The following is a 26,132-nucleotide window of genomic DNA, read 5'->3' as shown; positions in this document are numbered from 1 at the left end:
TCATTTCTGGGTTAGCACTCCACCAATCAGATTGGTTATTGAGTCCGACTGCCTTCCAATTCAACATGTCAAATCGGCCCAAATGGAGGCCGACATCCTCCAACTGACGACGGCACAAAACACACCAAAAAGATTCTAGTCACTGACCTTGCCAGACTGTCCGACGGCCGATAATCGGGTTGGTGTGTCAGGTCTGGACATGCAATACTAGTGTGACAGGAACCCTATTCCTAAAATAAAATAAACCAGGTTCTCTTGAACTTTTATGCTCTTCACTTCTGCAGATTGTTTCCCCATTTATTTCCCCTAAAAACCCTGTTAACATTGTCCCTACCTTCATCTTCGTCATCTCCACTCTTCACAGGGACAGGAGTGAATGGGAACTTGGTGATATCAGCCTCCTCCAGCCCTTGAAGCTGCTCTCCCTCCTGACTGCTCTACAGTTCCTCCTGAGAGAGAGATTGCAGGGTTTCCCCCAGAAAAGTTGTTTAGCTCGGTGGCCAGTGTGAAAATGAGACTCTAAAAAAGCTATAAGACTCCATAGGGCCCTACATGAAGTCAGTGCTACAAGCTAACTGGAGATTTTAAAATATGACTACGTCTAAGTACCGGTTAAAAGACTTGAATTGTCATTATGGTTTTGCATCTTGTATTTTTTGTTTGTTTGTTATAGACTGTTGTGAAATGTTTGTTTAAAGCACTTGAATAAGAATTTCATGTTGTTTAGTTTAAAACAGTCTAAAGGAAATGGTAAATTATACTGTCATTAAAACTCACTATTTACATTATTTACAGTACTTGATCTACAGCTGATATGTGAGAAGGTACACAACCTTATTTGTTTAACAGTAATTTAGTTTTACTGCGAACCGTCACAGGAAGTGCTTTTATTTCGAAGTAGCCTAGATGGAAGTTGTTGTGTACTCTTGCTAGCTTAAGGCTGATTTATGCTTCTGCGTTGAATCGACGGCGTACCCCCTCAGACCCCTCTGTGTCGCTACGAACCCCCCTACGAGCCCTCCGCCGTAGCTCGACGTGCACCTCCAAAAATGTATAACTTCGTGTTGAGGCAACGTAGACCGCAAGGACTGTGATTGGTCAACTCGTCCTGTGTGTTGATAGTCAGTGTTTCAAGCAGCATACTGTGGGGAGTAGCAACATGCTAGTTTACTGACATAAGCTTTGTAAATAAACTCCATTTGTAAAGTGTCTATATGTCAGTAACGTTTTGAAATTAGCACTTCACCAGCAAGCAGTACTTTGTGGGCAGTTGTGCTAAAGTTTGCTTGCTAACATGACATAAACTGGCTGGCAGACACCTCGCAAAAGCCACACATCCCCTAGCGTTATGGCGGTGAAATGCACCACGATGCAAAGCAACCAGACGCAGAACTCCGAAAGGGTCACGACGCCGTAGGAGCGAGGGCGTGGAGTTGACGCAGAAGCATAAAACAGCCTTTACTGAGATGAACGTGACACGTTAGATGCAAAACATGTCCGTCAAGCTTATGTTGTTCACTTTCTTGTTTGTAAAACTGCAACATATTGAACAGTAAATGTTCACAGTAAAAGACAAGCGTTTTTGGTCGTCATAGACACACACGCACATACACAGGTACACACAAACACACACACACATTACCACCACCAAACCCACCAGACTCCATGTAAATAATCAGTACTTTTAGCGTGTATAGAGCCAGCATATTTCCACATGTAAATGGGCGAATTAAGGGTTTATTTCAACGAAACCAGAGTGGTGATTTTTGGTGGTAAGACAAACCAAGACGGCTTTTGATAGTTTTATTTAGTTTCTGTCCACTGCAGAAATGCAGTGTGTTTTACGATGATAAAAGTACTGATTATTTACATGGAGTCTGGTGGTTTTGGCGACGGCCTTTTAAAGCGCTTAGATTCAAATAGAGTTTATGATGATTTACATACGTCCTATCGTCATATCGTTGCTGAGAGAACAGATGACAGGAAGGAGAGAAAGATCAACTGAAGGTTTAATGAACAAACCTGCTCTGTGTAACCGAAGGTGAAGGTTGAAAACAGCGTCCAGCTCTCAGCATCTGGACTTCACACATTTTCACTCTTTCAACACAACAAAGATACCCTGCTGACACACCTTTCTGCTAGACGCCATCTTGTTCAAAGTGTGAAGTTAGCCGCAGCAAAGACTACAGCTTCCGGGACAGATTAGTTGCTGAGCTTCAAAATAAAAGTCCGGAAGTGTTTTAGGCTAATTTGAAAAAAGAATACACAGGAAGATGAAGACAAATATTTAAATGCATTTTCAGAGCTCTGAGAAAACAAAGAACCAAATTAAAGATGATGGTAGTTTGTTTTTCCTTTTTCTTTTAAAGTGTCAAACAGAAGACAGAAGGTTTAATCTTGGAGTGTAAGTAAACTGTTTTTGTTGTTTGTCTAAAGGTGAAGTTAATGTTTATGTTTATATTAGACCGATTATTATCATATAAAATCAGACCATTTAAAAAAAAAAAGTTTACTGACCAAAGAACCAAAAGCAAAAAAGAAAATAATGTTTCTAAAACTTAGTCTAAGTGCAATGTATAATCTATCTATCTCACAAACATACAAAACACACATCTTCTCTCTCAAGTTATTATTATTCATCTGATTTGCGTCATGTGCACAAAAACACAAAGAAGTAGTCGATGGCAGTTCAAAACTCAGGCTCGCTCAATATTATTAAATGTGTAGAAAACAAATCATAGTAAAAATGAGAATCTCTGAAATAGTACATCATTTGAAATACAACATACATAACATTAAATTAAATATATTAGTGGTAGTGATTAGTGACTTCCGTGAATACACAAACAAAACAGAGGTTTTCTTTCCAGGTTTGGTCCTTATTTTTTTGTTTTCTAGTAAATTAAGTACCATCCCCTGCTTTGACTTATAAATTCTGGACTCTGTGCTGCTGCCAGCCTGTGTAACGTATGTTACTCACCGTCGATCGACTGTTATCTTCAGCTGGCTAACGTTAGCTGTCAACCTCCCAACTAACTGTTACAGCTAGCTAGTGATCTAGCGAGGATTATCCCTTAAGACCACAGTGGACTTCAGTGGACTCTCCATCCAAACTCCCGACTGGACCTTTGTCTGCCATGACTGCCGGACTCTTTCAAGTACATGTACTCCCTATCTCCGTTGATCACTTGGTAGCTTTGAGACACCCGGTCAGCTGTTTGCTTACGCCGGCTAGCTTTTGTTAGCTTCCACCGACTGATGGCTCGCCCAGCACATCTGTTCGCTGTAGAGCTCTTTTAGCCATGTTTCCCAGCTCAAGCAAATAGCTAACACTTCCAGCTAAAGTTAGTGTTGGCCACTACCTCTCTGCACTGCCGAAAATGGTGCTCCTAAAATATTCCTCACTGCAACTTCTCAACATCATCTGCTACGTCGCTCCAGCTTGCATTGCCAACATAAAATAAAAATAAAAGTATTGTACCGTTGTCGGCTTCAGCTAAGAAAGAAATAGTTCGTCCCACATGTTCAAAATTCTTAGAACACATCAGATAACCTTCCGCAACGATTGCAGGCGCTTTGGTGGAGCTCTGCTTTGAATGAAGTTCAATCGTGACAAATGAATGGACTACTGAGAGGCAGAGTGACATGAAGACATGAATCAGAGGCACAAAAAACCTTGACAGCGGTGAGCGGTCATTATGTTTACCAATACCTGACCCATGCCTCCCTCATTTTCAGGTCGGAAAAGCCGGATTTCCGGATTTATCCGGAAGAATCACACTCCTGGCTGATATTAATCAATAAAATCCAGAAAAATTGATCTTTTAATATTTGAATTTTCACCATGGACGTAGAAGTAAAAAGTGCTTTAAAACAAACTTTTGGGGTCTCAGTTCTTAATGTAAACATGGACCTGGTGCAATATAAAACATATGAGGGTTGCTTTTTGCTTGTATACTTTATAGCAGAAGTTATCTGAATTTTTTTTTTTATATATATATATACACACACACACACAAGCTAAACTGGTATTGGAACTTAAATATACCTAACCTGATTGTAATCGAATCTGGACCTTGTGACTTGAAATCGAATTGATTAAGAACATCATTGGCACCCCGCACGTGCAATAACAGCTGTGAAAAAACAATAACTCAGAGTGCAATAACATTAAGCCCAGTGTCGCTGCGACTGAGCTGGTCGAGTCTCCAGAGGCTGGTTTTAGAATGTAAGAGACGTCTCCTCTTTCAACAGCCAATAGAGAAGACAGCTGGTCGAGTCTACAGAGGCTGGTTTTAGAACGTGAGAGATCCAAACCCATCAGGGACATTACTCCCAATTACCTTACACACGCACAAGTAAAATGCTCTCACACACACTACTGAGCTGCTCACTTATCATAACCTATGCAAAAAGAAAAGCAAACTAGGTTGTTTATATAAATAAGAGGGCCTATGATTGACCCCAGTGGGACCCCACACAAAATGTTTGCTTTGTGAAAAGAGAACTTTTGATTGTGTTTACGATTACTTAAGTACTCACTTAACCATTGAATAATTGAATAAGAACCTTGAAAGCCACACAAACTTAGTTAAGTAAGCTCATGATTAACTTTATCAATGCTGATTTAATCCTATCAATAAATAGACCCAAAAATAATGTTGCCCGTATAAGATGTTGTTTTCTCTGTTCAGTTCAACTGCTGACTGAAACTCCTTCCAATCAGCACTGTCATCAGTCTCCGGATCAGAAGAGTCTCCAGTCTGGTCTTCAGTCTCTGGTTGTAAAAGTGAATGTGGATGTGAGTTCCTGGCTGGTTCTGGTCCTCCACAGTCCTCTCCATCAGCTTCTGTTTCCATGTGTTGAGTCTGTCTTTGATGAAGCTGTGAGGACTGATGATCTATACACTGATGGGTTTTGAGTCTGGTGCACCAGCTGAATCTTTTGTCACAAACACTACAGTGCGAGTTCTCATGTGTGTCTTCAAGTGTCCATTTTCAGTGTCACCACACTCAGAGCAGCTGAAAGGTTTGTCTCCTGTGTGAGTCAGCATGTGACTCTTCAGATGTGTCCTGCGACCAAATCTTTTTCCACACTCAGAGCAGCTGAATGTTGTCTTACATGTTGAATAATGTTTCAGAGAGTTTAAAGCTGACTGAGGTTCTCTGGTCTCCTTCCAATCAGCACTGTCATCAGTCTCAGGTTCAGAAGAGACTCCACTCTGGTCTTCAGTCTCTGGTTGTAAAAGTGGATGTGAGTTCCTGGCTGGTTCTGGTCATCAACAGTCCTCTCCATCAGCTTCTGTTTCCATCTGACCAACACATTTATGTGTTTTGACATGAGAACGCCAGGCAAATCTTTTATTACAAACACTGCAGCTGAATCTTTTCTCTCCTGTGTGGACTACCATGTGTGACCGTAAATCTCCACTCTGTATAAAAGATTTCTTACAGACTGAGCAGCTGAAAGGTTTTTCTCCTGTGTGAGATATCATGTGTCTCTTCAGGGTTCCACTATCAGTGAAAGCTTTACCACACTCAGAGCAGCTAAAAGGCTTCTCTCCTGTGTGGATTCTCATGTGTTTTTGTAAATTTCCATTCTGTGTAAAATATTTCTTACAGACTGAGCAGCTGAAAGGTTTTTCTCCAGAATGAGTCATCATGTGGGTCTTCAGGGTTCCACGTTCAGTGAAAGCTCTACCACACTCAGAGCAGCTGAAAGGTTTTTCTCCTGTGTGGATTCTCATGTGTTTCTGTAAACTTCCTCTCTGTGTAAAAGACTTATTACAAACACTGCAGCTGAAAGATTTTTCTCCTGTGTGAGTTATCATGTGATCTACCAGATCTGACTTGCGGCCAAATTTCCTCTGACACTCAGAGCAGCTGAAAGGTTTTTCTCCTGTGTGAGTTATCATGTGTCTCTTCAGATGTGATTTGAAGCCACATCTTTTCCCACACTCTGAGCAGCTGAATGTTTTCTTACGTCGTGAATCATATTTCAGAGAGTTTAAAGCTGACTGAGGTTCTCTGGTCTCCTTCCAATCAGCACTGTCACCAGTCTCAGGTTCAGAAGAGTCTCCAGTCTGGTCTTCAGTCTCTGGTTGTAAAAGTGGATGTGAGTTCCTGTCTGGTTCTGGTCCTCCACAGTCCTCTCCATCAGCTTCTGTTTCCATGTGTTGAGTTTGTCTTTGATGAAGCTGTGAGGACTGAGCTTCCTCTTCATCATCTTCACTCTTCACAGAGACAGGAGTGAATGGGAACTTGGTGATATCAGCCTCCTCCGGCCCTTGAAGCTGCTCTCCCTCCTGACTGCTCCACAGTTCCTCCTGTTCCTCTTTAATGTGTGGGGGGGGCTCTGGCTCCTGCTGGTCCACACTGGAGCTACACTCCTGCTGCTCGTCTTTAATAACAATCTGGCTTTTGTCGTCTGGAGGCAAAGCTGAAACACAGACAGAAGTTAATGTCAGCTAAAGCTTAGAGATTACAGGGTTTCACCCAGAAAATTGTTTAGCTTGGTGGCCAGTGTGAAAATGAGACTCTAAAAAAGCTATAAGCCTCCATAGGGCCCTACATGAAGTCAGTGCTACAAGCTAACTGGAGATTTTAAAATATGACTATGTCTAAGTACCGGTTAAGATGACTTGAATTGTCATTATGTTTTTGTATCTTGTATTTGTTCTTGTTATAGACTGTTGTGAAATGTTTGTTTAAAGCACTTGAATAAGAAATGCATGTTATTTAGTTTAAAACTAAATTCACTGCACTGTGAATTTTATTCTCGTATTTTATCTGTTTTTTTTTTTTTTATTATTATTCATTTTTAACTGCTCTCTAAAGCACTTTGCCCTGAGACACACAGACACACACACGCACACACAGACACACACACGCACGCACACACAGACACACAAGCTATGGCGAGTGCATAGTGTCATTCAAAGGATAACCAGGAGAAGGAGAAGGACCAGGCTACCCTCCCCGTCTCCGCCAAACTGCGTGGATTTTTGAATTGATTTAATAGGGATTGCAGACGAGAGACCAGCGGCGACTAGGTGACGAGTGCATGTTAGAAACATTTTCCGACGGTGAATGTTAGAATTCCCATACAAATTTAAGCCTACTATGGCGAGTGGATAGTGCCATGGATAACCTAACAATGAGACTGTCGTGTGACTCTACGTGTGGATTGACTACACCGTCGCCAGTGTACATCGTAGTTGATAAGTACGCCGCCACACCTAAGCGTCGTCGCCAGACGTGCCCCCCCACCCCCCTCTCAAAATGTATTGAGTGAATTCAAGTCAATCAATATACAGTAAGCCTATTTTATAGCCTATAGGTTTAAATGTATTTTAATTCATTCAATACATGTTCCAGGCCCTTTTCCATTATACAAGTTGCTCTAAAAGTACTGACAGTATAAAAATAATACAATAAATTAAATTGTAGTACATCATCAGTTTATGTGACCTGCACTGTTGGAAGAATGCATTGTAACTCTAGAGGGTTGAACATTGGCGCCATCTCCTGGATCATTTACACTAATTGCCTTACTGTTTATTACGCTTCATAGATCTGTTTACAAGATAGTGCATTTTGTCTAATTGCATTAGACGTCTAAACTAAGTACGTCGCCTTACAAACGTGTGAAACACACGCCTTCACTATCTAAAGACGTCTGAACTATGTACGTCGTCAGTGTGACTTTTCCCCTAATATTGATAACTAGAGTACAGTACATATATTCTCATCGTTAAGATTCACATTTTGTTAGTGTTCTTTTGCTTACTTTCTGGTACTTTTGTGTTACTCATAATGTGTGGCTAATATTATATATTTCTAATACTTACACCTTAGGACCTTAACGTAGGTATATTCACAAGATATATGATCAAAATCATAAACAGCTTATATAGCTGGGGAGCTTGCTAGCCTTAGTGACAGTTGCATCCACTTGTTACCCAAAATGAACCTCAATTCACTCAAAAAATACAAACAAATCAACTATTAAGGGTATTCTCCTAACGTTAAAACAAATGTGAAGGTGCTTGAGTGACATTTACCCATTACAGAATAAATAAGTCAGTGATTTGGCTGGTCTTCATAGCTTTGCTGGGGTTATTGCCAACTAGATAAAGAACAGAGCAGCCCACACAGTGAGATCGTGGTGCCTTTGACTCAAATCGGATTTTTTTTAATTGGGGGTATCTGCAAAGATACTTAATAAATAAAGAACTTACAATATATTTCATATGTTTTTATCAGAAACTGCTTTATTGGCCAAGTAAGTGTAAACACAAGAGAGTTTGAGTCTGGCTTTGTGTTGCTTTCAACACAGAAACAGACATAACGTTACAGCTAAAAACAAAGATGAACAAGGTAACATTAAACATGAATGTTTGACTATTACAGTATACAGATATAAGTTGTATATAATAAAGTGTATACATGCATACACATACGCACATAAAGTTACATGTAAACAGATCTATGAAGCTTAATACACAGTAAGGCAATTAGTGTAAATGATCCAGTAGATGGCGCCAATGTTCAATCAATGTTAAGTTACAATGCATTCTTCCAACAGTGCAGGTCACATAAGCTGATGAGGTACTACAATTTAATTTATCGTAATATTTATAATACTGTCAGTACTTTTAGAGCAACTTGTATAAGAGGCCTGGAACATACGTGTATTGAATAAATTGAAATACATTTAAACCTATAGGCTATAACATAGGCTTACTGTATATTGATTGACTTGAATTCAGTCGATCTGGCTACGACGCTTAGGTGTGGCGGTGTACTTATTAACTACGATGTACATTGGCGACGGTGTAGTTACACACATACACACACACTCTCTAAACCTCAGTGGTTACAATACTGTGCGGTTGTGTTCCAAGACGGACATCACACCTATACAGTCCTAAGGGAATACCTATTAAATAAGAACCTTTGTTTATCTCGAAAACAGCCCCGAAATCACCATCACCAAACTCCATGTAAATAATCAGTACTTTGTAGTGTGTATAGAGTCAGCATATTTCCACATGTAGGCTAAATGTGTGAATTAAGAGTTTATTTCAACTAAACCAGAGTGGTGGTTGTTGGAAAGACAAACCAAGACGGCTTTTGATGTTTTATAGGGTTTCTGTCCACTTTGAATGCAGTGTGTTTTACAGTGAGAAAAGTACTGATGATTTACATGGAGTCTGGTGGTTTTGGCAACGGCCTTAAAGAGCTTAGATTTAAATAGAGCTCATGAACAAATGCTTATTTACATACGTCCTATCGTCATATGGTTGCTGAGAGAACAGATGACAGGAAGGAGAGAAAGATCAACTGAAGGTTTAATGAACAAACCTGCTCTGTGGAACCGAAGCTGAGGGTTGTAAACAGCGGCCAGTAGCTCCCGTTGTCGCTCGTTCTCCTCTTTTGAACGACAAAGTTCCTCCTCGTACTCTGCTATCGTTCTTTCAAACAGCCCAAATATCTCTTCAGCAGCCGCAGTTAGTCGCTGCTCCACCAACGCTCTCAGCATCTGGACTTTACACATTTTACCTGTTTCTCAACACAACAAAAAGAGTCTGCTAACACACCTTTCTGCTAGACACCATCTTGTTCAAAGTGTGAAGTCAGCCGCAGTGACTACTATAGCTTCTGGTGCAGATCAGTTGCTGAGCTTCAAAATAAAGGTCCGGAAGTGTTCCAGTTGCTGAGCTTCAAAATAAAAGTCCGACAGTGTTCAAGACTTCCTGAGAAATTACAACAAAGAAGATTAATGATTAAAATACACTTTGGAAGAAAGACAAATAGCCTACTTTATTACATTTTCAGAGCTCTGAAAAAGTTTTAATATAATACATTTACATTTTATTATATTATTTAAGCCTTACACATGACATTACAAAAACAAAGAGAGACTTAAGATTTCACAATTTGTAATTCCTCACAGGGTTTGTCCAGCCAATACCAGGAGATAAAACCCTCCCAGAGTTACTGCAGTACCTCTGAAACGCCTTCAATCCTCGTTGGGTTTAGGGTGGGGTTGGGTACCGAAACTCTGTACTTTTTAGGGTACCAACCAGATTAGGCCGGTACTACCGGGTACCACATCCCAGTGTTTTCTAGACTTGTAGCCCGTTTTACAACCCGTCTTTTGCCTCCTGTTTTTGATACCTATGCCTTAGATTGTACTTTGTACAATAAACTTCATTACCTCTTCACCTTTGCCACTGAGTCATGCTTTTGAGTCCTCTGAGCTCCCTGACAACTAGTAAATAATGTGTAATGTGTTCCCTTCGTGAATCCTTTATGTATTAATCTTGTATTTGTGCTGTATATTGTTACAGTTATTGTTGATGTGGCCTTGTTGTCCATCTTGAATCTATTCTGCACGAGTGAGTTCAGCACAAGTGTGTTCAGACACAGTCGGCCATTTTTTGTGGCAGCCCAAAGACTCTCATGCAGCACGACAACTTGAAGTTATTTTTTCAACTGACTGCCCCAGAGACATGATGCTGATTTTGAACATGTCTTTAAAACACCGGATTACATTACATGACAACATTTTTAAAAGTTTGACCCCAAACCCTTTTATATTTTGGACAATGGTTACAGATTTGGACAATTACACTTATCTCACTCGTAGTCCATCTTTGCAAGTCTTCCATGTGTATTAGTTTATGCATCTGTGTGCGTTAATGGCTGTTCAGCTAAAGTGTTGTTAATGCACTAAACCTAAAATGCACAAGTTATTTCTCTTGTGGCTCTTTTTGGCAGTTACAGCTTCCGGTGCATTACCACCACCCTCTGGACTGGAGTAGTACTGACTCTGATTAGCATGTAGCTCTGGGAAACTGACTGGCTGCAATCACATCTGTGACTTGGACTCATATACAGTATGTGGAAAGGGGGAGGTCGGGCAAGATGGCGACCGTGGTGGTTGACGTGCTAAGCTGTGCAACACCAGCTGAGTACTTATGCTTTATGATATGGCCAGTTATTACGCAACTTGCTGAACTATCCGATTTTGAAAGACGAACCGACAAGTAAGGGTTAGCTACCAATATAAGAATGGCCAGAAATAACCCTTTATAGACGGCACGTGCAAAAACCGATAAGATACCTAGTATACCAAGCTAATAAGACGGGACTCGTGAATCACAATGGCAAAGAGTGTCACGTGCAGAGAGAGACTGGTGGACCCAAATGCAGAGAGCAGGCGAGGAGTAATGAGCACGAGGATTTATTAAACACAAAAAGCCAAACAAACCAAAGGCGGTCCAAAAATGGAGCAGGCAGATAAAACTGAACAGGCTATGACGTGCTGACAGAAACAACACCAGACACAAAACACGCAACATCAAACAATGATCCGACACCAGACAAAGAACAGCACAGGAACTAAATACACCAGGTAATGAACACTAACAACGGACAGGTGATACAAACAGGTGGAACACATCAGGGCGGGGCAGAACAATCAAACAGGCGGGAAAACAGAAAACAGGAAGTAAATTAGACAAGACAAGACAGACAAGACAGACTACAAAATAAAACAGGAAACCAAATACCAAAACCCTGACAGTACCCCCCCCCCAAGGGACAGATCCCAGATGTCCCAAAAACAGAACAAAAAGACAACCCAGGGAGGGCGGAGGGGGACCGGAGGAGGGCCAAACAGGTTAACAAACCAGTCAAGCGGGGCTAGGGAATGGAGAGGCCACTCGGGACAGGGAACAGAAGGGGCCACTAGGGACAGGGAACAGGATGGCCCCGGGACAGGGACAGAGAGGCCTCGGCAACAGGGGACAGAGAGTCACTGGGGCACAGGAAACAGAGAGGCCTCGGCAACAGGGGACAGAGAGTCACTGGGGCACAGGAAACAGAGAGGCCTCGGCAACAGGGGGCAGAGAGGCCTCGGCAACAGGGGACAGAGAGTCACTACGAAGGCAGAAACCTTCAGGCGGCCTGCGACGAAGGCAGAATCTTTCTGGCCATCGGCGACGAAGGCAGAATCCCTCTGGCGGCCTGCGGCGGAGGCAGAAACCTTCTGGCCACCGGCGACGAAGGCGGAATCCCTCTGGCCACCGGCGACGAAGGCAGAATCCCTCTGGCGGCCTGCGGAGGCAGAAACCTTCTGGCCACCGGCGACGAAGGCAGAATCTTTCAGGTGGCCGTACTGGACGTCGAGGGCACTCAGGCGGCCAGGCAGGACGTCGAGGGCAGCGCCCCTCCGGGGGCCTTGCAGGTCGGCCGAGGCGGAGCCCCTTGGGAGGCTGCGCAGGTGAAGGGGCAGCTGGGCCGGAGTCAGGCGGCGGGTCAGCTGGACTGGAGTCTGGCGGCGGGTCAGCTGGACTGGAGTCTGGCGGCGGGTCAGCTGGACTGGAGTCTGGCGGCGGGTCAGCTGGACTGGAGTCTGGCGGAGATTTGGAGTGGCTGCTAGCAGGCTGAGGTTCTAGAGGGCTGCTAACCAGCTGGGGATCAAGGGAGCTGCTAGCCAGCCAGGGATCTGTGAGGCTGCTAGCCAGCCGGGAATCAGGGATGCTGCTAGCCAGCCGGGGTTCAGGGATGCTGCTAGCCAGCTGAAGCTCGGGGTGGCTGCTAGCCAGCCGGGAGTCCAGGATCAATGACAACCTGGGGACGCTAGGAAACTTGGGGACTCCAGGAAACTCGGGGACACTAAGAAGCTCGGGAACACTAGGAAGCTCGGGAACACTAGGAAGCTCGGGGAAGCTGGGCAGTGTTGGGACACTAGGGAGCTCGGGGACACTAGGGAGCTCGGGGAAGCTGGGCAGTGTTGGGACACTGGGCAGCTTGGGGACACTAGGCAGCTCGGGGACACTAGGGAGCTCGGGGACACTAGGGAGCTCGGGGACACTAGGGAGCTCGGGGACACTAGGGAGCTCGGGGACACTAGGGAGCTCAGGAAGGTTGCTAGCTAGCCGGGGCTCAGGAAGGTTGCTAGCTAGCCGGGGCTCAGGAAGGTTGCTTGCTAGTCGGGGCTCAGGAAGGTTGCTTGCTAGCCGGGGCTCAGGAAGGCTACTAGCTAGCTGGGGCTCAGGAAGGCTACTAGCTAACCTGGATTCAGGGGAGACGCTAGCTCGCAGGGAATCAGGGGAGTTGCTAGCTAGCTGTGGCTCAGGGAGGTTGCTAGCTAGCCGGGGCTCAGGAAAGTTGCTAGCTAGACGGGAGTCAGGAGAGCTGCTAGCTAGCCTGGAGTCAGGAGAGCTGCTAGCTAGCCTGGAGTCAGGAGAGCTGCTAGCTAGCAGGGAATGAGGGGAGTTGCTAGCTAGCTGTGGCTCAGGGAAGTTGCTTGTTAGCCGGGGTTCAGGGAAGTAGCTAGCTAGCCTGGAGTCAGGAAAGCTGCACGCCAGCTCAGAGTCAGGAGAGCTGCACGCCAGCTCGGAGTCAGGAGAGCTGCACGCCAGCTCGGAGTCAGGAGAGCTGCCCGTCAGCCCGGAGTCAGGAGAGCTGCACGCCAGCTCGGAGTCAGGAGAGCTGCACGCCAGCTCGGAGTCAGGAGAGCTGCACGCCAGCTCGGAGTCAGGAGAGCTGCACGTCAGCCCGGAGTCAGGAGAGCTGCCCGTCAGCCCGGAGTCAGGAGAGCTGCCCGTCAGCTCGGAGTCAGGAGAGCTGCACGTCCGCCTGGGATCAGGAGAGCTGCACGTCCGCCCGGGATCAGGAGAGCTGCACGTCAACCCAGGGTCAGGAGAGCTGCACGCCAGCCCGGGAACAGAAGGGTTGCACGTCAGCTCGGGAACAGAAGGGTTGCACGTCAGTTCAGCCTCAGAAACACCGGTCAGCTCAGGCTCAGAAACACCGGTCAGCTCAGGCTCAGAAACACCGGTCAGCTCAGGCTCAGGTACACAGGTCAGCTCAGGCTCAGGTACACAGGTCAGCTCAGGCTCAGGTACACAGGTCAGCTTACGCTCAGGTACACAGGTTAGCGCAGGCTCAGGTCCACAGGTTAGCTCAGGCTCAGAAACACAGGCCAGCTCAGGCTCAGGAACACAGGTCAGCTCAAGCTCAGAAACACAGGTCTGCTGAGGCTCAGGACAAAACACAGGCATGGAGACGGGGAGGCGAAACTCCCGTGCTGTGGCCTGCCAACGCACCTCCATAAGGTGCCTAGCGAAGGCGGGGTCCTCTTCATGAAGGGAGCGGTAAAACTCGATCAACAGTTCTCCATCCGAGTCCAGTGGGTGAATAACTGGTTTGAATTCTGCTGGGTCCATAGTTGGTCGGATCATTCTGTCACGTGCAGAGAGAGACTGGTGGACCCAAATGCAGAGAGCAGGCGAGGAGTAATGAGCACGAGGATTTATTAAACACAAAAAGCCGAACAAACCAAAGGCGGTCCAAAAATGGAGCAGGCAGATAAAACTGAACAGGCTATGACGTGCTGACAGAAACAACACCAGACACAAAACACGCAACATCAAACAATGATCCGACACCAGACAAAGAACAGCACAGGAACTAAATACACCAGGTAATGAACACTAACAACGGACAGGTGATACAAACAGGTGGAACACATCAGGGCGGGGCAGAACAATCAAACAGGCGGGAAAACAGAAAACAGGAAGTAAATTAGACAAGACAAGACAGACAAGACAGACTACAAAATAAAACAGGAAACCAAATACCAAAACCCTGACAAAGAGAGGCAAAAAAAAGGCATAAAAGGAGGACTGATAATGGATGTGGACCCAGAAGACACCTTTTTAGGTTTGTGTTTGCCTCTTCCAGACTCTCCAATTAATAGTCCAAACCCAAAGAAGGTATGTGCCAACAAGAACGAGGTCTCTAACGCCGACATTCTCAAAGCCATTTTTGAGCTAAAGGAACGCTTCTCCATCTTTGAACAACGGATAAATAATAACTCTGCAGACATCACTTTGGTAAACGAAGAGATGAAAGGCCTGGGTTTTCAAGCAAAGGAGGTGGAAGACAAGGTGAAAAGCCTAGATAAGAGCATTGAAGAACTAAGAGAAAACCGAAGAAGGCAAGCGCTACAGCAGAAGATGGAATTTGCGCCCCATCAACCTTCCTGAAAAAGTGAACGAAGATGTAAAAGAGGAAGTTATGAAGATATTGAGTCAGATTACACCTGATGATAAAAGCAAGCTTGGATTCTTGATCGATACAGTACACAGAGTTGGACGCCCCAGAGATGATAAGACACCGCGTCTGATTATTATCCAGTTCAACATTCGTACCTTCAGGTACAAAATTTGGAAGGACTCGCGCAATGCTGAAATTATGAAGAGTCTGAATCTCCGTATCGCCGAGGACCCACGCTCCGAGAGAGAATGCAGAAACAAACTGTGGCCCCTGGTCGAGCAAGCTCGTAAGGACGGAAAGAAGACCAGATGGCAAGGACCAGTCGCCTTCATCGATGGGGTGAAATTTGTTGCATAAAATCTTCACCCAGTATAGTTGTCTAGGTATGACAACCAGGCAAGTGAATGTTTGACAAGTGGACAATTAAATAGGCAGATGTTAATAAGGCCTTAAAACAGTTCAATATCTTGTTTTTTGGTACTCCCAGTGTTCAGGGTATTTCTAATCACTACCAAAGGTTAAGGGTTCCTATTAGCTCTTATCTTCTGTTCACCTTGTTTGTAGGCATCAAATCTGTGTTTTTACCTTTTTTTATTCTTATTTATTTATATATCATTTACTGGTTGTATGGCAAACACTACTTTCATTAACCTTAAAGTTATTTCTCTCAATGTCAAAAGCATACGAAACATCTCTAAAAGGAAGGCTATTTTTCTATTCTATAGACGCTCTAATGCAGATTTAATTTTTCTACAAGAGACTCACTCATGTGATGATGATGGGAAATTCTGGAGAAGTCAATTGGGGGGATCAGATTTACATAAGTCATGCTTCTAATCACTTAGAAGGAGTAGCTATTTTGTTCAATACATTTAAAGGAGATGTGTTAGAATCCCAACTTTCTAAAGAGGGTAGATGGATTATTCTGGTTGTTAGAATGAATAATGTGATTCTGGTGTTAAATAATATATATGGACATAATAACAATGCTTTGGCAAAAAACATGTTTACCCAAATAGCAGAGGAGTTAAAAAAGTTGAAGGAGAAATACAAAGATGCTCATTTAATTATTGGCGGTGACTATATCACATTTGTGTGAACAACTTAATGTTATTGATGTCTGGCGTTATTTGCATCCTCATCAAAAAGAATATACATGGAGTAATGTTAGTGGTTCTCTACAATCTCGAATTGATCTATGGTTACTTTACAATTCTTTCAGAAACACTACATAGCTATGCCCCTTTTTCAGATCACAAATTGATAGTCGTCACTTTTGCTAATCCACAAGAACAAACCAGGAAACCTTGTGGTTTCTGGAAATTTAACTGTAATTGATTGAATGATGAAGCCTTTTGTAAATCAGTGGAAGCTACTGCATGTGACATTTTCAACTGCAATGAACTTAGTAATGTTCAAAAATGGGAGTTTTTTAAATTTAAAATTAGAGAAATGGCTATTAAATATAGTAAGGAAATGAAAAAACGTAACACTATCAGAGAACTCAAAACTATGGCAGAACTGAACTCCTTACTTAATAAAGGAACTCTTACTGAAGACGAAGATTTAAAACTGTCAAGTCTGAAGGAAGAGGTTGACCAATTGTATATTAATATGACCAATGGAGCCTTTATACGCTCTAGAGCAAAATGGTTAGAGGAAGGTGAGCGGAATACAAGCTATGTCTTTGCACTGGAAAAAACTAATTATAAGAGAAATAATATTACTTCTTTAAAAATAGATAAGTTATCTATTTTTATATATATATTTAAATTCCAATCCGTCTGATATAGCAAATTATACCTCTTGTTTTTATTCTGATCTATATAGCTCCCACTATAACCAAACAGAGGACGAGAAATTTATCAGCAAAATTAGAAAGTTTATCCCACAAATTTCGAATGAATTTAAATCAGATTGTGATAAACCCCTCATCTCAAAACCTGAAATTCTTGAAGCTGTAAATAAAACGAAAAAAGGAAAATCTCCAGGAATGGATAGTCTTCCTGTTGAATTTTATAGGTGTTTTTGGAACATAATTGAAACTCAATTTTTTAACATGTTAAAAGATTGTATTGATAACGAGGATATGAATACAACTATGAAGCAAGGTGTAATAACATTGCTTCCCAAACCAGATAAAGATCATCTTCTGTTAGAAAACTGGAGACCTATAACGTTGCTAAATGTAGATTATAAAATACTTTCACAAATTTTTGCCAGACGTTTAAAAAAAGGCTTAAGTCAACTCAAACTGGCTTTATGGCTTATCGGCATATAAGCTGTAACATTAGGCTTATTCTTGATTTAATAGATTATTCTGAATATGTGGACTCTGACGCTGTGATATTATCGTTGGATTTTTATAAAGCAGTTGACACAGTTGAGCACCAATTCTAATTTAGGTCACTTCATACTTTTGGTTTTGGGGAAAATTTTATCTCCGGTGTTAAAATGCTTTACAAAAGCATAAGTAGCTGTGTCATGTTATATCCGAATACTACCCAAAGCTTCTCAGTATATACAGTAGATCAATCCGCCAAGGCTACCCTTGTTCTCCATTTCTATTTCTTATTGTTGCTGAAATGCTTTCAATACATATTTTACACTGTAATGATATACAAGGATTAAGGATTTTTGAAAGAGAGATCAAAATTTCTCAACTAGCAGATGACACAGTTCTAAATCTTGGCCGGCTTTTACTCACTTCAGAATTGAATTTCGGAACTTTTTTGAGTCTATCCAAATTATTAATAATAAGAAAACTATTTATATAGCTGATCTAGCCTACTGCGAGATTTTTTCAAGGAAATGTAACTATACAGCCTTCATTTCTTTCCATATTGCCTTTGTATTGTATAATATATATATATATATATGTATTTTTTTTTCCTTTCTCCAATTATGTAAGGTTGTGATGTTCCCTGGATGGGAATGAATATATTTGTGTATGTTGCCGAATTGTTCAGACAATGTATAACATGTTTGTAAAGTTTTGCATATAAAAACTTTTTTTTATTTGTTAACACATATAAAAAAAAGTATGTATGTGGAAAGTATGTTAACATCGTTCCACATACTTTTTTTTCACAAAAGTGTCACATCTGGATTTAATCCAGATATGAGATGCTTGAAATGACAAGTGTAAATGAGACCTTGGTTAAGATTTGAGAAACATCCTCATCGCAGCAAAGCCAACAGTTATTGTTGGGTTTAGGGTGGGGTTGAGCACCAAAACTCTGTACTTTTTAGGGTACCAACCAGATTAGGCCGGTAGCACCGGGAACCAATTCAGGTAAAATCAATCTGTGTCAAATCTTGGTACCTGAGAGCTCATATATGTAAGCGCGATCTCCTTAATCCTCTCTGCATATTTCACAGATAGCAGGGCTCAGCTCTGACATACACACACACACACACACACACACACACACACACACACACACACACACACACACACACACACACACACACACACACACACACACAGAGCTGTGGAGCAGATGGAGCAAACTAAGTCGCCTCTGCAGCAAGTCGTAGCGAGTCACGTAAATGCCAATAAAGCCGTCCCAAGTGTGGTTACACTTTTCAAAACGCCACGCAGCGTTCGCTGCAATATAATATAACAACACATTCGCTTGGTCAGGTGTCTTTGGCATTTGTTATTGACGCTAAAAGTCTCGCGCTTGGTCGGGAGTGAGTAGTGACTCTAGAGTCACAGTGAGAGAAACAAAGTGTCTCCCCTGTTCTTTCTGACCACGGTGGGAAATTTGTAGCAAGACAAGTTAACCCTCTCCTTGATTTTATGTTGTTTATGGAGAAGAAGAGTCGGGGGAAATGCAACGCTACCAAGCCACGGCCGGCAGCGAAGGCAGGACTCCTCTGGAGGCCTGTGGCGAAGGCAGCACCCCTCTGGAGGCCGAACCATGTGGCAGAGGCAGAGATAGCTAACACCCCACTGTAGAGCCTTTCCCCCCCAGCTGCCCCCCTAACTTTGGTGTTCCAAAAACTGTACATGTGAAAACAAACCGTCACTATGTCCACTAGCATCTCAAAATATTGAAACAAACAATACATTTATAATAAATAATAATTGTAACTGTAATCTTAGCCCCCTGCCCCTCAAATACTTAGCTACGTCCCTGCATCAAACATGCAGAGCGGCGTTCCAACAGCGAGTCTGCTGCGGCGTGGTGGCCCTACATCCCGGCAAAGACTGGAGCGACTGAGCTGCCCTCCCGAGCCTCTGAAGGTGAAGTCAGTTTCCCCAGGTGAAGTTTAAACACACGTTTAACTTAAAGTTAAATTTGTAATGAATGTAATGTATGCTAAAGGCGGTTCAGCAACAGTAATAACAGCACGTCTATTACGTTAGCCAAACGTGAAATCGCTCCCTCGTGATTTAGTTTTGCTTTTAGTAAAGACAAGAACAGCTTAACACAACGTATTAAAACCTGGCAACGTTTACAGAGGGTCGCCGTTTCGGTGGCGTTACGTTACAACACACTACACAGTGCTTGCTGAGATCGATCATTTTTATTTGATTAGTTAAGCAGTATCCTACTATAAAATCCACTTCCTCACAAATCACGACAATAAGGCTGCACAAATTAAACCAGGTGATATCCTTAAAACAAATATAATGGGATTAAGTAGGCTAGTCTTAACATAACTGTTGTGTGCATGTAATACATCTTTTCTGATTTTATATTTGTTATAGGCTAGGCCTACTTATTAGCTACAGGGCCCTACAGTGTAATGTAGGTTAACCAGAGCTTTTCACATCTGGAATTTTACAGGCCAGAGTAGCTGGAGATACAGAAAAAACAATACACAACACAGGCTAATAAAATAAATCACCATACAACAGGAGCACCAGATTATTCATAGTCAGTACTTTTAGTTTGCAGGAAACAGGAAACACAGAGAGGTTACAGTGAAATGTTGTTAAAGGGGTGGTTCAGATTTTTGGACATGGGAACTCATTTCCAAGAGACTGGGTAAACTCAGCCCGATCTGCCGGCGATTTGATTTCACCCTGCAGCTCAGGCTGGAAACCTGTACGTTTATCTATCCTGCTTCTGTAACAAATTTGCGGGAACCAATCACAAACTGGCTTATCCACCTGGCGCGCTATTGGCGGGTCTAACACGATGATGATAGAGAAGCGACCAAGCAGCTTTTTGTTTACATTGAAAGCCAGTCACTGAAGAGCAACACTCCATTGCAGCAACCCGTTGATGCCGCTGTCGCTGCTACGTCACCCTGATCATTGGTCTGATTGGTTGAAGGACTATCCAATTACGTACAGAGTCATTTCAACTATGCCCGTTGATCACACCTCTTGTGCAGAGAAAATACAGAGCAGACTTCCCAGACTAATGTTCAATCTTAAAAGATTGAGCTTGGTCTGGTGATAGCCAGACTACATTTCCAAGTTAGCCAGTGTGTTATTTATCAGTGGAGACACTTTTCATCCAGTCCTTTTAGTTGCAGAGTTCACTGGTGCTAAGTCAACGGTATATGCTAGCCTGCCACTAAAAACAGTCTTACCCACTCCACAGTACACCAGAGGCAAATAAATTTTAACGCCAGACTATCGATGTAAATGTCTGTTGATAGAATAATGTTAGAAATAAAACTATCCTTGCATCTCAATGATCACATTTTGAGATAATAATAATAATTTTTAGATAACGTTACAGTTCAATGCATTGTGGCTATAGCTAACGGTATAGCTACACTCTTGGTAGATACCTGGCTGGGCTAACCGCTAACTTTAACTTGCTGACAGAAAAGTCGGAAAGTTTAATGCAAATTACTAGCCCATGTGCTTTCATGTAGTGGTAACGTTATGTGTGTTATAGCCTGGCAGAGTGTAATTAGAAAACATCGGCATGGCTTTCAAACGTGGCCATAGTACTATCTTGTTGATTCCTTCGTGCAATGTACTCTGCTTCTGTAGCAATGAGTGACAGCGGCAGGTAAATAAACTTTGATTGTCATGAAAACCAGCTTCCTCGGTAGCCTAGGTAATATCAGTCCGCTACTGCCGTAGCCTACTGCCAACTACAGGGAACGAAGTATAACTATTGCAATGCGATGCAAGGTAGTTTTATTTGTAACTGTGGTGCCTTAAATAGTAATGCTGTGATGCTGTATGAAGAGGAATCCATGGAAGGTCTGGAGAACACACCGCCAATATGCATTCTAATTCTACCTTTACATTTCACAGCTTATATGGGATAGCTTAGGTAACATGTTAGATAACCTATGGAACATTCAAGTTGACATAGCATAGGTTAGTGTCCTCTTCAGGGGCTTCCTATAGTTCGTTAACCCCTCAGCATCCAATCCGAGACCTGTCTTTTAAACATCCCATCGAAATCACGCCACTAAGAGGTTAATTATTACTCCCTGTACTGCCATAATGAACGTTCTTATTATGACTCAGCACATTTGAGCTTTATACAGACATTAAACCTATAAGTCCATCAGATACTACATAACATTATTCTATCAACACAGACATTTACATTGATAGTCTGGCGTTATAATTTATTTGCCTTGGGTGTACTGTGGAGTGGGTAAGACTGTTTTTAGTGGCAGGCTAGCATAAACCGTTGACTTGCGCTAGCCTAGCACCAGCGAACTCTGCAACTAGAAGGACTGGATGAAACTTGTTGAAAATGGTCTCCAATGATAAATAACACACTGGCTAACTTGGAAATGAGTGCCTATGTCCAAAATTCGGAACCACCCTACATCTTATTACCTGGGGGCATGTTTCCTTGGAAACAACGGCTTTGAGATATGTTATCTCTCGTTTCTTCGTTCTAGGGCCCTATCTTACACCTGGCGCAGCGCAGAGCCAGACGCAAGTGTCTTTGCTAGTTTAAGACCGACGCAGTTGTCAATTTCCATCATAACAGCAATGCGCCAAGCAGTCCCTCCAGGATTTCGCGGCCTTTTTTTTTTTTTAGATTGTTGCAGCCCAAAATTCCTGATTTCACGGAAGCTTTAGTAAAAAATTGCGATAAAAGTTGCAATGTCTTTTGTATGTTTGTTGCAATGTAGTTGCGGGAGAGAGTTTATTTTTTTTTTTATAGTTCTTTAAAAATAAAAAGGAAACTTGTTCTGGGGAGAATAAAACTACTCTGGGCTGATATTTCCTAGTAACCTTAGCAAAAAGGCTCAGGATGCTGCAAATGTTAGTATAATATGAAAATGGCTGGTGGATTTAAGACAAAAAATAATAATGTATTGAATGAATCAAATTTGAACATATGTGTCAGTGGCTTGTTGATCTTTACATTGTTAGTTAAATTCTTAACCTGGCCTGGGACACACATTCATACGGTTTGATAAAGTACTGACTTTAACTTATCATTGCACTTATAATAACGAGCGCAGCTGTCCTCAATTTAGGTCATCGTGTCGTCTCATCTCCTTTTTTTCCTGCATCCACCGTGTTGTTTGTGTGTGTCTGTGTGCAAGCGTCAGTTGTGTTTCAATCCGACAGGAGTGCATGTGGGACTGCTGGGATTGGTTGAAGTCGCAGGAAACTTCAGGTTATTGGTCAAATTTGCGGAAAAGTTGCCGTGATTGGTCAAAATTGCAAGTCGCACCAAATTTGCGGCGATTGGTTGAATTTGCGTGAATTGGCGCGATCACGACATCGCGAAATTCTGGAGGGACTGGCCAAGGTACAAACCTGTCTGGCTTTTAAAGGGAATGGGAGATGACACTTGATTGGTTTATTGCATGTTACGCTCAAAACACACCTACTAATTAATGAAGACACTAAGTACAACCTTTTGAACCATGCGCCTGGCGCCGTTAAACCAGGAAAAGTGGTTGCTGCGCCAGGTGCTTAGATCGTTAAAATAGGGCCCCTAAAGTGTCTGTTCAGATTTGATTTGCAGTTGAACTGAGGTTCTCTGGTCTGAACTTTCTCTTCATCATCTTCACTCTTCACAGAGACAGGAGTGAATGGGAACTTGGTGATATCAGCCTCCTCCAGCCCTTGAAGCTGCTCTCCCTCCTGACTGCTACACAGTTCCTCCTGTTCCTCTTTAATGTGTGGGGGGGGGGGGCTCTGGCTCCTCCTTGTCCACACTGGCACTACACTCCTGCTGCTCAGGAGGAACCTCTTCTTTAACCACCAACAGCTGCTCAACATCTGCAGGAAACAGAATGAAACAGACACATTACTGACCACCGCTCAAACCAATAATAATGAGTATCGTCATAGATATGAAAACTTACAAATTTAGTCTAACAAACTGATACAAAGTAGCATAGCATAGCTTGTTAAGGTCAGCTTTCTAAAACCAGCTACAAAATGGAACCATTTAGGGCTGTCCCCAACGATTATTTTTGTCATTGATTAATCTAACGGTTAATTTGTCTATTATTCTATTATTCTATTCTAATTTTTTTAAACTGAACTTTGGAGAATCAGTATTTTTACTTAAGTACTTGACATAAAACTTGAAAATGATTATGACATGGATTTATTTCATCACTGGAGTAATATGCAGTTAAGATAATCACTGGCAAATGTATTTTTGCATCAGTGTAAGGCAAGGAAAATAATTGAAATGCAGGGCTTCAGCCTACGTAAATGGCCTGAAGTTTATACTAGTGCGTTGATGTGTGCGTCGATCTCTTCAAGGGAATAGCAGGGCCGGCATGTGTGTGTGTGTGTGGTAGAAAGAGTGAGAGAGTGATGGTGATTATCTTCAGAGTGAGTAGTGACTCTAGACTCATAGTGAGAGAAACAAAGAGTCTCCCCTGTTCTTTCTGACCACTGTGGGAAATCTGTAGCAGGAAAAGTTAACCTGTTCTTTGATTTCATGTTGTTTATGGAGAAGAAGAGTCAGGGGAAATGCAATGCTACCAAACCACGGCCGAGCGACGTGCGTGCACCTCTCAAAAATGCAACTGGACGTCACGGCGACGCACCTTGCTCGGCCGTGGCTAACTTTTCCTGCGACAGATTTCCCGTCGTGGTCAGAAAGCACAGGGGAGACACTTTGTTTCTCCCACTATGCCTCTACTAGCTCCGAAGGTTAACTGCTTCTTTTACACTTCTGGTTAGATGCTAAATAAACTTTGTTGTCAGTACAATATGTGCAATGATTAGGTTGAATCTAATTTAATATACTTATGTTCATGCTTAATCAGGGTTTCCCGCAGCACTTTGCAGCTAAGGCGGCCGCCTAAGTAACACGCGCCTGCCGCCTTAACCACGTCATCATAAAAAAAAAAGCTATAACCACTGTGTTACTCTGTCCTGTTTTCTCCCTTTCATTCCAAACCACACAGTTGACAACCTGCAGGTGGAGGCGGTTTAATTTCCCGTATGATATGAAGGTGCAATGCCGCAGAGAGCGCTATGGCCGAAGTAATCTGCGAGTGAATTGAGAACGGGAGCCCTGTTAACTGCGTACCCTTCTCACTCATGGTAGTAACTTTATAACACAACAATTAACTAGAACTGCAAGCAATTATGACAGGGTCCAAGCCTCCAGGCGCCAGTCGCCCCCGACAAAACGTGGAGTGTGTGAAAGCGGGACCCAAAGCGTGACGGTGGGTGCAAACGTCGGTAAATATCGAGAGGTGTGAGCCGCAAGGTCTGTGGTACGTTGCCGTTGCAAGTATCCCATTAACATTGATTGAGTAAAAGGGCCAAAACTGGTCTACGTTGACTGTAGCGCTCTCTAATGGCCGATCTTCACCAAATTTGGTGAAAAGCGTCGGAGTGGGATGTCGAACAATAATCCCAAGTTTTGCTGTGATACCTATTAAATTTGCCGATATATGCTAAAGTTCGTGTTTTTTGGCTAGCTAAGAAAATTAGTTTGGTCGTAAAACGCGCATAGTTTAACATAGCAAAATTCTTTTGATAACTGTTGGTCAGGTCCATGTGGTGATGCTACCTACCAGGTTTCGTGCAGATCAGTTGCACAGCCTAGGAGATAGAAAAAGTTGGTTTTGCGCATTGCGCAATATTGTGAAACAACTTCTTAGCGGAAGTATGCGTGGCCTATATCATCAGATTCAGCTCGATTCAAGGAACACGTTGATGTAAGGTTTTCTAATGTGCGATGTGGAATGTGGGAGCTATAAGCAAAAACACGTTTTACATCATTATAGCGCCACCTAGAGGTCCATATGTGTAGTTTGTGGTATGTGAGGTCCATGAACCATTGTACATCTACACTGTAAATTTGAAGTTGCTCACATTAGTGTAAGTGGTGAATCCAAACGTGGGTCCCATAGGCCACGCCCACTTTGACCAATCAGTATCCAACTGTAGGTAGGAGTGGCCCTAGAGGGTACCCATCAAATTTTGTAAAAATCAGATGAGCCGTTCATGAGATATAAACTTTTTGTACTTGTAGCGCCCCCTAGTGGTCAATTTTCATAAAATATGTGGGGCACCTCCACAGGGTCATGGCAAACAAGAATCTAAAGTTTTGCGTTGATAGCATTTATTTTGGTTGAGATTTGGCAATGTTGGTGTTTTCATAGTTAGCTACACAAATTTGTTCGTGCGTAATATGTGCAATTTTTATCCTATAAAAATTCTTTTAATAACTTTTTGTCAGGTCAATCTGTAGATGCTACCTGCCAAGTTTCTTGCCATAGCGCCACCTAGTGGTGGAAGTGGGTCAATTGTTGCGCTTGAGGTCCTTACGGAGTTTTGGACCAGTCCTGAAAATGGCACCCCCCAAACATTTACGGTTTAGGCTGTAGCGGGAGTTTTACGCAGAGAAGAAAAAAAAAAAAAAAAGAATCCTTAGAAAAACAATAGGGTTCCACAGCTCTGCTGTGCGAACGGCGTAGCTTTGCTACCGCCAGTTCTTCCAGACTCGGGCTTGTACACCTAATAACTAGAAAAGCAAGCAGTTATGAGGGGGTCCAATCCTCCCCGGTGCGAGTCTCCCCTTATGACACGCGGAGCCCACGAAAGCGGAACAGAGTTGTTATTGTTGTTGAAGAACACATGCCTGTTCGTCCAGGGCTCGGTGTAAAACTCTGTCCGTTGTC

At 42.8% G+C, this 26,132-nt stretch overlaps 2 long non-coding RNA genes and 1 pseudogene across 3 annotated transcripts; 2 read left to right on the top strand and 1 right to left on the bottom strand.

The window, feature by feature from the left end:
* Positions 1–2,159, bottom strand: part of LOC116050886 — a 101,586-nt pseudogene extending 99,427 nt beyond the window's left edge.
* Positions 2,160–5,294: 3,135 nt separating this feature from the next.
* Positions 5,295–6,047, top strand: LOC118496455. 2 transcript variants are annotated; one of them, XR_004899020.1, is made up of 3 exons: positions 5,295–5,469; positions 5,638–5,721; positions 5,890–6,047. It is a non-coding gene; the product is annotated as an uncharacterized LOC118496455 (long non-coding RNA). The 2 variants fall into 2 exon arrangements; XR_004899021.1 differs by lacking the exon at positions 5,890–6,047 and adding an exon at positions 5,806–5,833.
* A 13,211-nt stretch (positions 6,048–19,258) lies between these two features.
* LOC116050899 lies at positions 19,259–19,898 on the top strand. Its single transcript, XR_004105199.2, has 2 exons — positions 19,259–19,751; positions 19,795–19,898. It is a non-coding gene; the product is annotated as an uncharacterized LOC116050899 (long non-coding RNA).
* The last annotated feature ends 6,234 nt before the right edge of the window (positions 19,899–26,132 follow it).

Source organism: Sander lucioperca, chromosome 12 (assembly GCF_008315115.2).
Source record: "Sander lucioperca isolate FBNREF2018 chromosome 12, SLUC_FBN_1.2, whole genome shotgun sequence".
In the NCBI taxonomy this organism is placed as follows: Eukaryota; Metazoa; Chordata; class Actinopteri; order Perciformes; family Percidae; genus Sander; species Sander lucioperca.
This window is presented reverse-complemented; position numbering and strand designations above follow the sequence as displayed.